Source organism: Tauraco erythrolophus, chromosome 26, assembly GCF_009769465.1.
Source record: "Tauraco erythrolophus isolate bTauEry1 chromosome 26, bTauEry1.pri, whole genome shotgun sequence".
NCBI lineage: Eukaryota > Metazoa > Chordata > Aves > Musophagiformes > Musophagidae > Tauraco > Tauraco erythrolophus.
Genome location: NC_141490.1, coordinates 5677203 through 5696007, shown reverse-complemented (window position 1 = coordinate 5696007; position 18805 = coordinate 5677203).

The following is an 18805-nucleotide window of genomic DNA, read 5'->3' as shown; positions in this document are numbered from 1 at the left end:
AGAGGTTCCTCCCCACATTTGTTCGCTGGAAAAAGCCAACAACAATAAAAGCAGAAGAAAGCAAAGCTGGCCACAAAAAGAAATCAGGGGTTTCTTAAAGTCAAATCCTTGCTCTTTTGGAATAGTTGAAGTGGCAATCCCATAGCACCGCACTCCAGTAAAACCCAAAGCACGTTTGCTAGAGCGGTTGATCTCAGACAGTCGATATCTAGGGACTAGATCAACACGAGCTACATGCAACAAGGAATGCAGTGCATTTTTATCCCCAACTTCTTCCAGCAACCCTTAACTTCCTTCCTCTACTCTTGAACTGTCTGAGTTTTCAGCATTTGGTACCGTATCCCATACTCATAATTGCCAGGAAGATTAAAGAAGTCTGCAGCCCTTGTCTTCACGAAGCATTGCAAAGGGATCATGTCATGGCTAATCCCTCCCCCACCACCTATCACTTATTATTACAAGAAAACTAAAATGCTTTGGAACCAGGAAAGTTCTTTTTTTTCATTTTAAGATTGTCTCCTCTTACAATCTACAGCGTAATGTTAAACCTTTCTCTCCAGTAACATTAGCCCCGCTGGGCATCTGATCTCACCAGCGAAGAACTGTCCCACCAGAGCTGCGGAAGTGCCGGCAGACAGAAATACAGGATCCAGACTTCGGCTCCGTGGGACAGGGAGACTACCTCGCGCCCTGATAAGACACAGCAGAAGGAAGAAAGAGCCCGAGGGATTTTTCCAAGAGTCCATGAAGCCTTACAGCTGGATATGAGAGAGCAAGCACGAGGCTCAGTAGTTAAAGCTGAAGAGATATTGCAAGAGAATACATCTCTTGGCCTTGGAGATACCATCTGGGCCAACAAACAGTAACCTGAGAGGGGCTGTGGTTACTGAACTGTGCTAGATAACACCCTTGTACCGTCACCAAGACCTAGACCCACCCTTCCCCAATCACTTTCCCAGAAGTCTAACTTTTTTTCTGGGCATCGCTTTATTTTTCGCAGAAAAGTTTGCTTGCTGTGGCCCTGCAGACAGTTTGTTGCAATACCCTTCTGCACCTGCACCCATGACAGCATCCTCTCTGCTCCTTGATGAATCACAGCTATTAGACACCCTGAAACTCTACAACATCCTTTTACTTCTTTAAACCACTACAGGTACAGAGCAGACAGTACCAGCAGTGTCCAAGTACACCAACACTTACAAAGGGAAGAACCATGACTAGATGCAAGCTTGGAATAAATGGAGAAAACTTATTTGCCCCCTGTTGCAATGCAGAGGCATGAGCAGACACCAGAGACCCCAAATCCCAGTCCTGTGGTGTGTCCAGCCTGGGAATACCAGTAATTTTGCCTGCTCTGTGGCTTCTTGCCACAAATAAAAGCGATCATGCTTCGGGGGCTGTGCTTTCTTCCCATAGACGAGCTGCCTCTGCACATTCCCCAAACAAAGCATTACACTATGTGAAAAGAAGGCACGAGCCCTGCAAAGCCCATCCTGCTGGCTAAGACAGGAAATATCTCCCATCATCTCAGCTAATCCTCCACCAATACAATGAGAAACCATGTCCAACAGCCGCCAAAAGATTATTAAGTGAAGAACAAAAATACTGCACCGCCCATTGCAACGGAGCCAAAGGCAATAAAAGGGGAAATACAAACTGCAGTCCATGGCTGGAAGGAGGGGGGGGGGCGAGGAGAAGCAGCAAACAGCAGGCAATGCCTTCAGCAAAGCCCTGGTGGTTGAGCACAGGTGGTTCAAGGACATAGCAGCTTAACCCCAGCTCCCCAGGAGGCCGTATCATCCTTTTTGTTGCACCAATGCATCCGTTTCGCTGGAAAACAGGCTTAGGCTCCCGACAAATTGACAAATACACAGGAGAGGACAAAAGGACCAAAAGTAAGGCCAATGCAGCGATGTTAAAACAGAGCAGACGAGCACGCTGAGCTGCCAGATGCAAGCTCAGGTAACCAGAAAGGTCCCCCTGGCCACGCCAGCTCAGGTAACACCACGTTTCACAGCAACACGCCAGCTTGACGTTGCATTTTCTGTACACTTGAAAGCTTCTCCCCTTCCATTTGGCTGCAACAAAAGGACACATGGCTTGTGTCTATGGCACATCCTCCAGCTAACACAGAGCTTCCAGCAACAGGAGACATCACTAGCAGGGTCCTACCAGTGCATCCAACTCCAGAAACATTATTTCTCCCCTTTTATCAGCACGCTCGACTAACAGATTGGCTTTAGCTGCAAAGATGCAACTGGTACAGCCATGTGCAAATACTTTGCTCGCTACTTTCAGGAAGCTGGTGCTGCTTATCTATTTCAGCACCAGGATATTAGGAGCTCTGAGTTACCTGGGATTATCATGCATAGCCCAGCATTAGCATGGCAGCTGCTTTTAGGAGTATGGCATTTGGATGCTCAGGACAAAAATTCTTGCACTATCTCCTTACTGTTCCTCTCCTCGGTGCTCGAGAAGGTCTGTGAAATTAAACAAGGCATTTGGACCAACAGCACAGAGAAAACTTGGCGTCGGCTTCAATACCAGCCTCCAAAAACCATTTCCCAGGTTGAATAACTTGTTTTTAAAGGCAGCATTCCTTGAGATTTATTTTTTTTTTGTTTTCTAAGAAGTGCATTCAAGGCAAAAAGATTTAACTCTTGCAGAAGCAGCATAGATAAGCCCCCTTTCCTTTGCTCCCTCTTGGAGAAAATCTTCCACTTCCAGTGGTTTTACAGAGTTCACACACACAGTCCCATCATGCTGCTACCATGGGAAATCTTACTTCGGGCAATTTATCAGGGAAAAAAGTTATCCCACCAAGAAGGTTTGGACTTGATTTATTTTTTTTCTTTCCACATGACAAGATGAATAAAACTCTCTAATTTTGCCCTTAAATTCACATCTTCAGTTAGAAACAGCATTTTGAAGTTTCATGTTTTACCTCAGTAGGAAACGTCCATACTGTAAAATCCACCCTTACCATTCAGGTATTTCATTTGACCTTCTCAACACCAAAATATTGCTCCCACCCTAGATAGCAAGCCCTGCCCATCAACTGCTACGCCATCCTTACAGCCAAGGAGACTCAGTAGCTGACAGTGCCCAAGTGATGCCAGATGATGCTGTGTTTTAGCCTCATCACCTGCATAGCACTTAAATAAATATAAGAATATAATAAAAACCTTTCTTTTCAGTCTGCAGACACCCCCAGATACCCTTGCACACCCAATATTTCATCAGCTCTTCTATATCTATGCTGGTTTATGCTTATCTCCCTTTAGCCAGCAACTCTTCCACTGCCACGGAGCAGAGCTCGGATTCCAAGGAGAGCAGTGCCGCTTGCCAATCCCCAACAGCTGAAGCCAGACTTAATCCCCTGTATAGACAAAAGCCTGGGAAACAAACATAATTGGGTTTAATTTGTTGCTTGCTTACATTCTTGATAAGGAACACAGATCTTGGCAACCTGCAGAGCACAACCCCTCCTCCGTGAGCTTTACGTCCCTGTCTTATTTCCATGAAGTGATATTAACTGATCCCCTCACTTCAGGGAAACATTTCTTTCATGTGCTTTGGTGCACGCTGACTATTATCCTGCTTCACAACGCCACGGGGCATTCACTTTCCTCCAAACCAATTTGGGAACACCTATAGATAACTTTGGGCTCAGAGATGCAGGGCAAGATAGCACTGAGAAATGAAAATTGATGGAGTTGGCATAAACCACAGTGTTTTGTCCTCAAAATCGTGCCTAAATCTCAGCTCCCCAGGCAATTTTCACCCATCCAGATTTGAAGGCAACCAGGCACACCGCCTTCAGTTTGGCAGTCAGATGCTTGCAGAAGCGTTCGGGGAGACCCAGGGACCGACTGTCTGAGCACAATAAATGCCTGGGTCCCATTTTCTGGCATGGCTGAGCTCCCATTGATTCTGGTCAGAGTGGCACGTCACCAAAAATGGGGCCATTTCATTACAGTTCAGCAAAACACATGAATGTGTGATAAAGTCTGTGACCGGGCCCCCTCGGTGGCACCACAATTATGCTAATAACGATAATAAAAAGAGGATGTTCCCTCCCAGAAAGTTTATAGTCTGAAGAGACAGCCAGACACGACCGGAGCAAAGGATTATTGTTATCAGGAGTTTCTGTGACTCAGAGGGGCTTACCCAGAAGTCACGCACAGACTGCAACAGTGCTGGGAAGGAGTTGGCCATCCTAATTCCCACATCCACACCTCCCACGTGCCAGGCTTCAGCAGCCCTTCTCCCTACACCTTCCCCACTAGTGGGAGCATCCAGGTTGGGAGACTAAAGCTCTGTTTTAGAGGGAAGAGTCCTGCTGCTGCTCAAGTCGTTATCAAATCCTCCAGCTTCATAAATACCCAAGACACTTGACATCAAAGCCTGATTTATGACAGCTCCCAGCTCAGACATCTGAATTTCTGCACACAGGACACTGCAAATTGTCCTATAACACATCGTTAAAATCCTATGGGAACACTAAAGTGGTTACACCAAAACTGAAACACCCAACACCTTCCAGGAAATCTTAAAGGTGTTTTCCTTAAACATACTCAACAAATCCTTTGCAACAGAGTGACCTATTCCAGTGTCTGGGTATTATATTCCCACTGTGGACCTACTGCCAAGTTTTCCACATGAGTAATACTGAGTAGGTGGCACAGGGGAAACACATCCTTGCTTCTCATCAGGCTTGAGATCCGCCACAGGCTCCAAACTGGCACTCTTCCACTGTGCCATTGAAGTCATCTGCCCTCCAGCAAGGTACTGAGCAAACTGGAACATGTGCTGATCCTGATGCTTTGGGTGCTACTGGGTAACTCCATTGCTTGGGACTGGTCTGAGTTCAAATCCCACATAACTGCATCCTCACCCAAAAGCTGCCATTACCATTAAGCAGAATCATTTTCTCCTGTCTTAAGAAGAGGGTGGTTTCCAGCTGAGGTTGCTCCTGTTAAACTGTCAGAGTGGTTCCAGGGCTCCCAGCAATGAAATCAAGTTTGCCACACAGGGATGGTTTCATTCAAAAGCCTGACAACTGGACAACTCATGCAGAAGCTCCACCAGTTCAAAGCTCCTAGAGGAGTCCACCAAGAGAGGTGAGGTGCCACCTGGCAGCGTACACCTCTCTTATTCTCCATCAGTCCCTGAAGGTGCTTGTAAGTCTGTAGAGAGCCTAAGATGCACATATTCCTGACTTGGACACCCAGGCATGTACGTACACGTAACACAGATAAATCCCCCACCACCCCAGCCTACGCTGGCAACTCCTACAAGCAACAGCTGACGGCACGCTAACAGAGTTTGAAGGCTTGCACGAGCCCTATTTATACATCCCAGCACGACACTGGTCTTTTTTTATTTGCAATAGAAAAACCACACGCGACCCAGGCCCAGGTCCACTCCAAACCCTCCCAGGCAGAGCTGTTTGCTGGCTGGTCTTTCTTCCTCCTCTATTTATGCACCTGGTGATTTATGTGCAAACCTCGTCCACGACAAATTAAATTATATCCAGGGCTTGTTCCCCACCCAGAAGGGAGGGTGTTCCTCTCCCCTGCGACAGTCACCTTCCAGTGCTCATCTCACTCTCCAGCAGACCCACAGCACCTCCCTGACGGGCAGCACTGACACACGTATTCCCTCTTCCATCATCCAGAACCTCAGGGATTATGAAACACTTCAAGTTTGAGTGGGTTTGTTTTTTTTTTTTTTTTGCAGGCCTGGCAAAATCTCACTTAATAAAGCTTGCTGTTTTGGCAGAGAACCATTAACAACTGTTCTGCGTCTGGTTTTCTCCTGCTTACATCTACCTTTTAGCAGCAACCTCCAGACCGTGTTTCCCAAGTTAGAGAAAGGTCTGCAACACAGTGCCAACAGCCTTCAAGTTGAAGATATACAAGTTTACTCTTCCCTATCCTCACATCTGGTTTGCCATCAGGAAAGGCAATTAAATTACCTGGTTAAGAGTAAATCACCAGTAATAGCCATTATTCCTTGACATTTACTTGTTTTTTTTTTATGTCACAGCAAGTACTTAAGTAAATATCAGGCAAACAGCTACGTAATTCAAGTGTGTCATTTCACAAGAGTTTCTGGAGTCATCACAAGTAACACAGGTCACAGGGATAGAGCTTTGTTGCACTGATACCACCACAGGTTTATTTGCAAGATGCTCGCAAAGCAGATTTACGTGAAACGGGCTCTGTTGAACTTGCCCAAAATTTCTAGTACTGGATCTATTAAATGGGGCTAAACCCTGGGGCAGCAGGTACTCCATTAATGCAGAATCAGAAAAGTCAACAGAAGCTCTGGGCATTTTTTATTCCCATCTGTTGCACTATACAGCTTCTAATCTCTGTGTATGCCTGCAGGAACGTCAAGCAATTGGCACACAGGCTACTTTTCAACTGCCCGAAACAGCGAGAAAAGCATCATTACAGTACCCTGGAAGCCACTTCTGCTTATTGTTGAGCAGTTCCTGAGCTCCCAATCTGTGCACAGCTGCTTTTCAGCTACAAAGACTGGCAGAAAAAGATCTCCAACATAGGATAGAGTACTCTACTTCACAAGATTCAGAAGATGACTGTGATAAAGCACAAGAAGCAGCACCAGGAGTGATCCAGCAGATCTTCCTCTAAGATATATTTCCTAAATTATGCTTATCTTTAAACCACCACCTAACCTTAAGCACAGAGCAGTCACCCTTCTCACCAGTTAGGCCAGACAGTATCAGACCCCAATTAATATCCTACTTCCTATTTCATGCAGGAATCATAGATTTTTTCCGTAACTAGAGACATAAACACCCACACATCATACCATTTTGCCCATATGCTCCCACTCCCTGTCTGTGGCTGATGATTTTCTGCAAGCCTTCCCAGCATGTTCCAGTAACAGCTAGGGCTAGCTCCTACTCAGATGTGCAATGCCAGTTGCTCCACTGGTCAGCCAAGTCCTTCACATCCATTTGGTGGCAATTAAAGGATGGCTTCCGTTCTGTTTTGCTGTGGCTTCCCTGGCTGACTGCTAAATCACTGTTCCTTTGCTCCCCTTCCCACCCTTTTCTCTCCATGTTAGGAGCATCTCTCTGAAGACAGTCTCCATGAGACTACTTAGAGTACTACGGGTTAGATGAGTCTTCCCTTTGACTAACCCATGCATAGATGCTTCCTCTTGTGCCAGTAATACATACAGATCTCACCTTGGTGCCACCCCAGCTAGTCTTTTTACACCTCCTGCCTCTACCAGATTGTCTTGCTGTGATCTGAGCACCCTTTCTCCTGGAGCCATACACAGCTCGCACCCAACCCCAACGTCTCACAGGGGTTTCCAGAGCCTGGAGATGATCACATCCTCCATCCTTCCACTACGTGTTCTTCACTGCAGAAAAGCTTCCTTGCCCCTCTGCCCCTGGACATCTGCTCTGTGTTACACACAACACTGATTATTTCCCCACCTGGAAACAGGGACAATTTCTGCATCCTTCTCTTTAGGATAGACACCCCAAGTAACTCTTAAGGAACAAAGCCCCCCCAACAACAGCATTGGCTTAATGCAATAAGTACAGTCACAATTAGACAAGCAGAGAAGCGGGTATATCCACAGCTCTAAGGTATTGTAACCATACGAGCAGCCTTCTATATGTGAGAGAAAGCCATGGGATTTATTTGCATCGTGCGATGATGAAATAGCTTCTAATCCAACAGTAACGAAGAAGGATGTTAAGCCACAGCTAGTAAATGAGGTATTTGGAAATCAGCAAGCCCAGAGAACTTGTATTCAAGATTTAAAAGGGACCTGGCCAAAGAGTGCTCTGGATCATTAATGTTGACTTTTAATAAGTCTTTGGAACACCGAGGGCTGGAAGAAAGCTTATGCTGCGCCAGAGTTTTAAGAGGATAGAAACAGGATGACCCACATAATTATCCACCTGTGACCCTGACTCCTATCCCAGGTGAAATAATGGAACAGCTGTAAAAGAACTTCATTAATAAAGCATTAAAGGAGGGTAACAGCAAATGCCAACAGCTTGGGTTTATAGGAAGCAGATTTGTCACTAAGTTGAGAAATTTTTTTGGAGTTGAATATGTTCCTTAAGTTTGCAGGCAGGATGTAAAAGGAGTACAACATTTATACAATTTAAAGCCAACTGAGGCCTTAAACCCCTCAGCTTTCCTATCCCTGTAGAAGGACTACCAAAACAGTTACAGAAACCCTGATGCAAGCCAGGAAATTGTGGGGTAAGATGGGCAAGCGATCCTTGAGTCACTGTGCGCTGCGGAAAGTCACCATCGCATGAGCAAAGGGAAAGGAGCAGCCATCAGAGGAATTTCCCTGGTGTGAAGTGCAGAAAGAACACCGTCACTCCCTGCTCTGGATTTCCTTGGCTCAATGCTTCCACCGCTGAGAAGCCCATTGGCTTCTAATTAGTTTGGTCTTCAACACAACATCAACATGACATTCATAAAAACTTCCTTTATTTGAAACCAAATCCATAAACCCAAGTGCAAGCATGAATACCAGAGATGCTTCCAGGCACATACCAAAAAGATGTGCCTCTGACGCTCAGAAACAGCAGTGAGAGCCAGAACAGAACAATATCCTACTGGTAAGGGACTAGTAAATTCATTACACATCGTGAAGGCTTTGGGTCATCGCCCAAGGGTAAGAAAAGAAATGTAGAGGGGGGGAAAAAATAAAAGTAAAGTTGCTGTTCGTGTCATCTTCTGGTATGAAGCAATGGGTGACCAACAGCCAAACTGCCTAACGCTTTTGGGTCCCATATTACACAAAGGATGGGCTTCATCTCCAGCAACATCTCTGCTCTTGCCTGAGGCTTAGCAGCCTCAGCCCTTCCTGGGAGGTCAGCTATGGTGTGACCTTCACAAAAAAAAGCCAGTTTTCCTACCCTGGAGCCAAAAAAAAAAAATAATCTTCAGCCACAACCCTGTCATCTTCCCCTTAATTTATCCCTGCCAGCTCCAAGTGGAGCAGTGGCAAGTTGGGGAGAAAAGTCATTCTTCACTCTAAAAGAGTTAGAACACAGCTACGCACATCAGATATCGCTTCCTCTCTGCCAAACAGCTGGGCTACCCTGGGCATCTCAGGGACAGATAGAGGGTCTGTGAACAATTTCAAAATCCCCCTGACGGTCATTGCTGAGCCTATATGACTTCATCTCAGTTACCGTTATGTTTTTGAGAGTCAAGAATAACATGAATTTTCCATATCTTGTGGTTTTTGGAGGGTGTGAATAAATTCTCTTGCTGTGAGTTATTTAGGTATCAGTAAACCCAACCCAGCAGTGGTGAAGCCATTGAGCAATACAGAAGGTCCACGGTGGAGATGTGGCAGGCAAAGACTCACCAGTATGACACATCATGAGGTCCTAAGTATGAAGTCAGAACCATCAAGAACAATTGCAGATACTTTTTACAGTCATGACAGGCCTACTCAGAGAAGTTAGCCAAATGCAAGACTTGGGGAAAAATGAATTTACCTTCCTTTTCTCTGTTTGGTTTCATACCTTATACACACACATGAACACAAGATGTCAAAAGACAACAGGTTTGTGCCCTTTCAGACCACCAGGAATCGAGTAAACCCCAAGACCTTCAGAAAAACATCTTGTTGGCAAATCAACAAGTAAAGCTATGCCTTGCCATCTCCCACCACCATGCTGCCTCTTCTTAAAGCTGTATCTCAGCAGGAGCTTTGACCTGAAGTGTCATTTGGTCTGATGGTCAATGAAGGTTAAGTGCAGCTCAGAAGGACTTATAGGTAGTCTCTCACACCCTTATTTGCCTGACTTTGTCTGCTTGGAATACAGAGCAGCTAAAAGCTTGACATGGCCTTACAGGGAGTACAATCAGAGGACTACAAAACCACCTCTGGAGAGCCAAAAAACAAAGCTGGTTTTGGTCTCAGGTTTCATTCCACTCCTCCTCACTTTTGGGACTCCAGTCACACATTTTCACCAACCGGTCCTTGTGAATTCTCAGGGTTGGAAGAATTAGAGAGGGCACAACGAATGGTGCATCCCAAAGCCTGAACACTTCCTGAAGGCTGTTTCCTCCCTCACCTCTGAGTTTCTCTTCCTTCCTTCAAAAACATCTTGTTTTTTTTCAAGTGTGCTCCTCAGCTGAGCTAAAGCCCACAAAACCACATGGAAAGCCTCCATTTCACTCAGTGGATTTTTGATTCCAGCTCAAGAGGAACGAGCTTCCTACATGAACAAGTGCAGGAAGAACTGGAGGAGAAGGAGAGACCTCATTTAAGGCTATACAAGGGGAAATTGCAAAAAATTACCTAAACCTTTAGGAACATATTTATATTTTGATTTCATGTAATATTACTTCCTGGTTTCCAGCACATATTCCCTGGGCGTCCCCTATCAAATATCAGGCAGTATTAAATCACTGATCCCCGATCCCCGTAGCTCTCAGAAAAACATCTGTACTAATTTGTTGGTTTTCCTTAACATGAGGGCCAGATGAACTCCTCCAGGGCCCAGCCAAGTGAGATCGCTGACAGATGCAGAATAGAAGTGCAAAGATTTTTCCTTTATTAAAAATAAGGTTCCACACTCCAAGCCCTGAGCTCGTCGCTTGCCAGAGTGATGAAATGACACGCGGCAACCTTGATCCAACACTGTTGTGGATACAAAAACAGGGTTCTTACCTAATGCTGCTCCACTAGCAAATGATTTCTGACAGCACGTCCAAATTGGCACAGGCCAACAAGGTGAGGGGTCTGGCAACTGGATACTAAGGGTCTCCAAAACGTCTTCAAGGCATATAGTTATTTACATCCACTGACCTGTGAATGCAGCAAGTCTGGCACCTTGCTCGCTGCTTTCAGGACCTCGACTCCATTTCCGACATGCTTTGCTGCAGCAGATCAACGTGAAGCTGCCTTCTGAAGAGGGGCAGCAGTCGTGAAGGCAAGCCAGCTCTTCGTCCTTGCTGTTCACGATAAGGCACGTCGATCCAAACCACCAGCAAGGGCTGCTGCTGGAATAAACCACCAAGCCTCAGAGGGATGAGCTGGTGCCATCTTTGGTGGGCAGTCCCTGGCACCTTCCAACTCTGTCTTTCTATACACATACAGTGAGTTCAACTCCTGTTACAGGTGTACCAGGTGGTTTGCAGAAGCAAGCAGCAATGAAGAAGGAGCAAACCGAGGCTTGCTGCATCACCTTAGCCATGATGTGTTGCATCAACAGCCTCCTGTGCCCCAGCAAGGTGTTCACACAGGTATTTATTAACCACCATGCAGGTGTTCATCTCAGCTACCTCCACTTTCAGCCACCACAGATGGAGCCATATGCTTGTTCTGCAGATGAAGCTGCAATCCTCTTCTACTTTTGCCCTGCCTTGGAAAAGGCACTGTACTACAAAAGAGTTAATTGCAACCCAGTTGAATAACCAGCCTTCCCTTGAAACAAAGAGCCATTTTCACAGGAAGAACTCCCTTCCAGCTTCAGAAGAGTCCCAAGGGAAGGTGCTGTCTGCACACAAGTAGATCTTGGTTTTGTCTGTCTGGTGGGCTTTGTGATATGGATGCTTCTCTTTTGCAGAAGAACTTGTATACTTCCATATGGGATGCTGAAGGGGTATCAGGCAGGAACACTAATCTAAGTGCTAGCTGGCTGCTAGGGAAAGACCTACTTGCACATATAACCTCAGGCACATGTTTAACCCCAAAAGACTCACCACAAAACTTGTCAGCACCAGGTATCACCCCACAGGAATGACTCACACCCCTTTGCCAACGCTGGTGTTTCACAGTGGGCATTGCCTCTGCAGGAAACGCTCCCTAGGGACAACCCAGTCAAAATACAGAAAAAAACCACATCTCTCCACCAGAAGCCTGAGGCTGCATCCCAGCCAGGGGCATTGGTCAGCCCATTGACAGGCTGTATCTGCTTCCAATAAACTTTTACAGCCTGTCAATGCGCTGAATCCTATGCTATAAAATTCCTGTCATAAAAAAAATCTTGCAGTGCCAGTGTCTTTTTCCTCTTTTTAATTTGAGGACAGCTGGGAGGGACTGTTTCAGGGGCCAACTTCATAAAAGTTTTTCTTGAAAGAAAAAAAATAGTCACTTTAAATTACAATGGGAATTTTCAGAGCCTTCTTCTGGTGAGAGCAGCCATTTTCAAAAGTGACTTCATTTCCAGAGCTGGCTTACCTCCCAGTACTTGAACAAGCAAGGAAAGAAACATTCAGAAAGTAGATAGGTTTCAAGCTTGGCTTGACTGTTTTCAAGTTTAACAGTCATAAACCAGCCTTTAAAGTTCCAGGCAAATTCTAGGATGGTTCCCCTTATCAGGCTGCCAGTCCTGAACTTCAGCTTACTGATGAGATGATCCAGCACAGCACTGCCTTCAGTAGGTGACATCTGAATGCATAAACCTGGCACAGACAAGGAACCTGAAAACCCTCCGCTGGCAAATCTGTAGGTTTAACCCTGCAAAGCTTTTGCATGGACTTTTACAGGAGCTGAGGTCTGAAACCCTTGGTTTGCACCCCTTCCCTGGGATGCACTTTTGTGGCAGTCCTTGAGGGCCATATCTAGCTGGCTTAAATCCCTTTCCAGTCCCTGCACCTAGTGAAATGGGGAACAAGGGACACTTACGAGCGATTCAGAGACCCCAATAAAGCACTGGCTGGAGACACAGGGACGAAGGAGACATCAGGGCAGCTAACAAGTCTCTTTATTCCCTACCTTTAAGATGCAGATATTTTATTAACAAGCATGTTAGGAAGATAAATATGCTGCCAGTGGTTAACAGGCTCCATAGCTCTCAGGATACCCAGCCCAATTCCCAGTCCCACTGATGGCTGTTTGGGGTAGTTTTCACCCCAGCTGACGGCTGTTTGCAATGCCTGGTTATCAGGCTGAGTTTTCCCTGGGAGGAGCAGGGCTTTCATAAAGCTCTGGCAAAAGCTATGAGTAAGCAAGAAGAATTTTCCCTGCTCACATTGTTTGGACTGTCAGTCACCCCGAGCTTTGCTACGAGGAATACATGAGCCTACGAGTGAGCTGTAAATACTGTGTCCCAGCATGTGTCTGAGGGAGAGGGATTCACGCATGTAGGGTGCAAACAGCTGGAGCTACAGACAGCTGTTCTCCACCACAGCACATTGACTGATGGGGTCTCTCGCTGAGATGTCAGCTTTCACTAGTGTTTTAGGAAAGATAAGTCACTAATGACCGCTGTTTAAATGATTCTTGGCAGGAAGGAAAACACAGAGGTCCTTTATGAAGAGTTGCTCTTTATCAGTCAGAATAGCAGCACCAGTTAAGGTTGTTTTTTGTGTTTCCATGCTATTATGTTGTCTCCGGGGTGAACTGGGGGATGCACGTGGGGGAAGAATTGCTTTCCTCATCTTCTAGACTAGATGTTAATGACTAAGACCTGATGGACTGCCTGCTAGAGTCCTGTGGCTCTATCTCCCAATAGCACCTCTTCAATTTTCAGGCCCTTTTGTTTCTGGTGAAGGTGGGGGATTGGCAGCAATCACTTTGAGCAGCCCCAGGAGAGGCGAGGGAAGCTGCTCTGCCCTGACACAAGAGGGACCAGCTCAGCCTGACACCACTGCCTGGCCATCCATCCCAGAAGTGTGATTTATACTGACAGGTGGCCTCTGGTCAGACTGGTTTCCCACAGCATCCCAAGCGGCAGCTCTTTGGAGAGTTCTGCTAGCAATGTGGCTGGCCAGAAGGCTAATTAAATAACATAAGCAATGCCTATTCTCCAGGTGGCATCACAAGAAGAAAAAGCAAAGACAAAAAGCCACACTCTGATGACAGAATGCATACTCTAAACCTGCATGACTTCAGAAGTCACTTGGTCTTGCCTTCCTATTTAACCCTGTACATCTCATACTGCTTCAGCATTCAGCCTTCACAGTGCACAAGCTTTTGCATGACAGCAAACCCAAGCTGCATGCTTCTTGGTCTAAAATAAGCACCTAGAAGTTAGCATTTGCCAGATCCCTTCCTAAGGAGCAGGGGAGGTTCCCATGAAGCCAGTCCCATGGTCACAGTGAAAGGGCACTGTTTAACTGCAACGAGGAGAGCAGTTTCTGGAGAACCTGGGTCTAATCCCCTGCTTTGTGACCTCAAAAAGGTCATGATTTCCCTCCTCAGCCTCTCCATCTGCACAGAGATGGATAGTCAGATCGCCCTACCAAGTGGTGAGAATTAACTAGTGCCTGTAAAGCATGTTGAGGGACTCAGATGACAGGTACTATATAACTGCAAACTCTATTATATCATTCCACCATCCCCTTTGCCAAAAATCTGCCTTTGCGGAAAAGATCCAGACACCAAATATGTTATTAAGTGAGGACGTCTGACAGTAGTTCAGCTACGTAGAGATGTTAAATAGTAATAATAATGAAACAATACTCAGTGTTTGAGGATGCTGTACATCTTCAAAGCACTTCACCAAAACATTAACTGATTATACTCAAAATAAATTGCTCGCAGCTGTTGGAGATCCATGAGGTATTCGCCAGAAATGGATGGAACATCATCCATCCTGAATCATACGGAGGATTCCATGTGCTGCGGCGTAATCAAGAGCTCAAAGGAAATAACTTGCAGGGAGTTCAGCTTTTAGTGCTCTTCTGCTATGCACCTCAAAGCATGGTTTATTGCTAGAAAAAGAAGCACGGAGGCTTGACCTACCTCCTCTCAACTGCAGAACAAAGTTGTGACGGAGCCAAAGCCTTATTCAAAGTTCAATGTCATACTGTTAAAACTCCTATTTCAGCTTCATCTTAGCAGAATTAGCTGCGTGCCAGACAGCTCAAGGCATCTATAGTGTTTATAGCCACAACCAAGACAACGTATCTCTGGCCCTCTTGTAGTAAACACAGCAAGATCATCCAACAAAGCCTTCTGCACTCATCTGTCTTGATTTAAGCATGCACCTCACTACTGCAATTCCACATTATGTTGAAGGAGTAAGACCACCTCCTCCCAATCAGTTCAAATCTATGGCTTAAAAAAGCATCACATCCCCCTCCTCTGCCCACCTTTCCCATCCCCAAAGTAAGCAACTGGGAAAGAGCCCTGCCAGCTGGCATAGCAAAAAGCTCCCTGTGACTGCCTGGTAGCACACATGCACTCAGAAGAGCACTAGAGCACTTGCATCTAAATAAAATCAGAAGTATTATTTCCACATACAATTATTGGCTAGCTTTCCATTGCTGGAGCTAGTTCCTGGCCTGGTCCCTGCCAGAGCACAGCATTTGCCTAGGCAGATGCCTGGAAGGACACGAGCAGGGACCTGGTATCTGCAATAAACATTAAGGTATGAAGGGTTGGTTGTTCTGCAGACTCACTCATTTACAGCGCACGGCTGAACGCTGCCATGGCCCCAGTGTTTGCCACTGACCCACTTTGTGGTTTCCCTACATTTCCTCAAAGTCCCAAAGGGCAGGGCTCAGAAGAAAACAAGCCCTGAGAAGCCCCAAAACAACCCCCAATTTAACACCACTTTACCACAGCATTAGGCTTGGCTTGTTTAGGCTATCTCTTCCAAAAAGCAAGGCAGCCCACTCAGTGTGGCATGAACACCTGATGTCTCATCATCCCACAGCAGGAGAGCTGCACATCAGGGCAGATGTGCTGTAGCAAAGCATACCCCAGATCCAAGGTGGAGTACACGCAGTCATCCTTAATAAAACCTACAGCAACCAGCACAAAGCAAAACCAAGAGGTCCAGCAGAGCTTCATTTTGGGGGATAAAGGCTAAGACGAAGGCAGAGCAGTCAACCTTGTGTCTGCACAGGATTGCTGCACACTGGCAGAAGCTTGGACCAGAAACCAGGGAAGTCAAGGCTTGCTAGGAACAGGGAACAGCAGAGCTGTAGTGAAGATACATCCATACAGCCCACATGTAGAGAAAAGAAAAGCAGCCCCTCATTTTCTTGAGTATTGAAGCTCACAGCATGCACAGCCTCACGGGAGTTTCCATTTCAGCCTTTTCTACCATTTGCATGCCGTGCACTGGAGATCATCCTGCCACACATCATCATCATCTCCAAAGAATCCCAAGGTGACTGCACTTAAGTGAAGCCTCCAGTACCCTCCAGGGAAGCTGACATGCCCTTGGTGACAGAGACAGCAACCTATTTAAAGATGAGCTGTTTAAAAGCAGTAGCCTGTGATACTTTGCCAAACCATTTGCACTTGAGGAGAACACCGTAACACATTTACCTGGTTTGCCCCCAGTTCATAACACACCAACTCAGTAGGAGCAGAGTGGGTTTTGTTTTGCAAACCACGATTTAGAGGGGGATCACTATGTCTATTGAATACTTTAGGCTCTTGAAGTCAGAAATTATGCCCTTACAACCTGACTGGGTCTATATAGGTCATTTTGAGGAAACTATTTAAACATACACACCCTGCACACCACATCAGCTTGAGATACATGCTCGAGCTCGCAAGCATGAAATAGCAGCTGAAAAGCTCACCCCTGCCTGGTACACAGTAGAAAATATCCTCAAAACATCACACAGTACACCAGCTTGAGATACTAGGTATGGTCTGGTATCAAGAGACAGTGCTGCACTGGACAGGGATGCTTCAAGAGACACCACGGATTTCAGTCAAAAGAAACATCTTTAGCTTCAGCTCTGTCATTTAAGATCTGTAGCATAAAATTAAAACATAAGGCAGGCTGTCAGCAGGTTGCATTGCTGAAGTCTGAAAGTACAGTTTAAAAAAATTACTTCTGCATAGGGCATCAGAGTGGAAAGAGCCAAGACCTGCTGCAAATCAGCACTGGAGCACATTGGCAGAGCTACATGCGAGTAGAGCCAAGTGCTGCAGTGATGGCTCAGACAGGTTGGACCATCTTGTGACCATCCTTCATCCCAAATGCTGCTGCACAAGGGCCTGTACACTCAGTCAAAGGAGAAGTATGGAAGGGCAAAGCACACGCAGCACCTGCTTGGGCTGTGCCTGGATCTAGTCAACACTGTCAGCTTCTCACTTAAAAAAATAACCCAAAAACCACCACAAATACAGTTTCTCCCATCCAAGCCTCTCTCCTTCCCTCTCTGAGCTCATCCATGGCTCAGGCTCCGGGACAGCTGCAGGGTTGCCAAGTCCCCCCCCAGCTCACTGAAGCATAGAGCAACACGATCAGGATGATAGCTGGGCCAGCTGTTAGAAATCACTGCAGGACTCAAAACAACTACAGAAAAGACCAAGCAGGGGAAAAAAATAAACCAGCAAGAAAGCCCCTCACTCCTTTTCCTCTGCCTGGACATTGTGGTCTCATTGTTACCATCATCCTTACATTGCCAAGTGAGCCCTGGCCAAAATTACAGCTCATTAAGAATATTTTAAAAATACACTGGGTGGGGACTGGGAAGCCCAGGGAACAGGCAGCGGATTTTTTCACACCTAAGTGATTGTTTTGAATGCAGCTCAGGTCAATAAGAAGTGACCTTGATCCTTACTGGGACCAGTGCCAGTGGACTCTGGTGTGAAGTCCCCCCTCTCCAGGCATCCGCAGAGCTGCACCAAAGTTCACAGTAATAGAAGGTGGTGAGCTCAGTGCCTGCAGGACCTGCTGGTACAGGAGGGCTTGTATACGTTTCTATATAGGCTCTGCTTGTAGGAGTTGCCCAACTCGGCAACCTGCAAGCTTAACTCAAAGGCAGAAAATCTCCTCTCTTCAAAAAAAGCCCTTTCTAACTACAGGGAGTTACTGTCTCCTGCAACAAAATACAAACTCATTGGGAAACACCATTTTGTTTAAATTTGAGCATATTAAAGCAGACAGCAATGCCCCTGTCCATGTTTATGGGAAGTACATTGTCTTCCCATGGTGACTTGCACAGTGGGCTAACAAATGTCCTCAACTGACACTAGACATGAGCAAAGGGACATTGAGAGGATGAAGAGCAGGACACCTGCTCCCTGGACATGTAGGGACCAGGAACAACATGAACTCAACAGCTCGACAAGGAAGATGAGGTTTTGAGACACAAATACCCACAGGAACCGAACTGACAGCAGCTGGGCTACAAGTCTGGCTTGTTCTCACCAAGAGAACAAGGGCAGGGAGGGTCACTGCCCAAAAACATTCATGCCAGTGCCGAAGTACCAGGTGTATGCATGGGACCCTCCCCCCCTCACAAAGCAGAGGGGCAGAGGTCCGTCCCTGCACAGCAGGTCAGGATGGGGCTTGGATGCCATAAATGCTAGTGATGGTAGCAGAGGACTACGTGGGAAGCTGAGGAAGAACAGCAGCATTCAGGCAGTTAAGAACATAATATTTTCTCAGCATATCACCTTACTGCTGCTCCACAGCCTCCCAGGCAGGTCTTCCCAGCCCCTCTGTTTCCAGCAGGCAGGACAGGGACTTGCAGCTGATTTCAATTCAAAGCCATCACCAGGGGATAACGTTATTGTTCCACTTTCCCTCTGCCCAGCAGAGGCTGTCTCAGTGGCAGTGCCAGGCCACTCTCCCTCTACACCCACTGCTTGCACAGGACACCCAGGCCAAGACACAGAAGCCTGGGAACCTCCCTCAAAATTTTGGGTGCCTGTCTGCCTCTGGGGTAGGAAGGGAGCCAAGCTAACACGCCACTCTGGTTGCCCTGCCATTACCAGCCCCACAGGTGCCCAGATACCTTCCTGAGCATCAGGACTCTTAAGAAACATCTCCACATCTCCTCCATGCTGTGCTAGCTCCATAGGAATAGCAGAGCTCCAATCTGCCAGCTCCGTTTAGCTTTGCTGCACG